This window comes from Arachis hypogaea, chromosome 11 (genome assembly GCF_003086295.3).
Source record: "Arachis hypogaea cultivar Tifrunner chromosome 11, arahy.Tifrunner.gnm2.J5K5, whole genome shotgun sequence".
Lineage (NCBI taxonomy): Eukaryota > Viridiplantae > Streptophyta > Magnoliopsida > Fabales > Fabaceae > Arachis > Arachis hypogaea.
This window is the reverse complement of record NC_092046.1, coordinates 43,123,762-43,124,772: the sequence shown is the minus strand read 5'-3', so window position 1 is coordinate 43,124,772 and position 1,011 is coordinate 43,123,762. Positions and strand designations below refer to the sequence as shown.

Sequence of the window (1,011 nt, the reverse complement as noted above, 5' to 3'; positions counted from 1 at the left end):
CCACTTGTGCTTCCAGATTTCTAATGGAAGACCTTGTTTCATTCATGAAACATACAGTGGCCTTAGATAGATCAGAGACTAGATTTGCTAAATTAGAAGCATTTTGTTCAGAGTTCTCTGTCTGTTGCTGAGTTGATGATGGAAAAGGCTTGCTATTGCTAAACCTGTTTCTTCCACCATTATTAAAGCCTTGTTGGGGCTTTTGATCCTTCCAGGAGAAATTTGGATGATTTCTCCATGTTGAGTTATAGGTGTTTCCATAAGGTTCACCTAAGTAATTTACCTCTGCTATTGCAGGGTTCTCAGGATCATAAGCTTCTTCTTCAGAAGATGCCTCTTGAGTACTGTTGGATGCAGCTTGCATTCCATGCAGACTCTGAAAAATCATATTGACTTGCTGAGTCAATATTTTGTTCTGAGCCAATATGACATTCAGAGTATCAACTTCAAGAACTCCCTTCTTCATAGGCGTCCCATTACTCACAGGATTCCTTTCAGAAGTGTACATGAACTGGTTATTAGCAACCATGTCAATGAGTTCTTGAGCTTCTGCAGGCGTTTTCTTTAGGTGAATGGATCCACCTGCAGAAGTGTCCAGTGACATCTTTGATAGCTCAGATAAACCATCATAGAATATATCCAGGATGGTCCATTCTGAAAGCATGTCAGAAGGACACTTTTTGGTCAACTGTTTGTATCTTTCCCAAGCTTCATAGAGGGATTCACCTTCTTTCTGTCTGAAGGTTTGAACATCAGCTCTAAGCTTGCTCAGCTTTTGAGGAGGAAAGTACTTGGCTAAGAAAGCCGTGACCAGCTTATCCCAAGAGTTCAGGCTGTCTTTGGGTTGAGAATCCAACCATAATCTAGCTCTGTCTCTTACAGCAAAAGGGAAAAGCATGAGCCTGTAGACTTCAGGATCTACTCCATTAGTCTTAACAGTATCACATATCTGCAAGAATTCAGTTAAGAACTGAAAAGGATCTTCGGATGGAAGTCCATGAAACTTGCAGT

At 40.9% G+C, this 1,011-nt stretch overlaps 1 non-coding gene across 1 annotated transcript; it reads left to right on the top strand.

Annotated features, from left to right (window-relative positions):
- Nucleotides 1–658: 658 nt before the first annotated feature.
- Nucleotides 659–766, top strand: LOC112724559 (small nucleolar RNA R71). The gene has a single exon (XR_003163716.1). It is a non-coding gene; the product is annotated as a small nucleolar RNA R71 (small nucleolar RNA).
- Nucleotides 767–1,011: the final 245 nt, after the last annotated feature.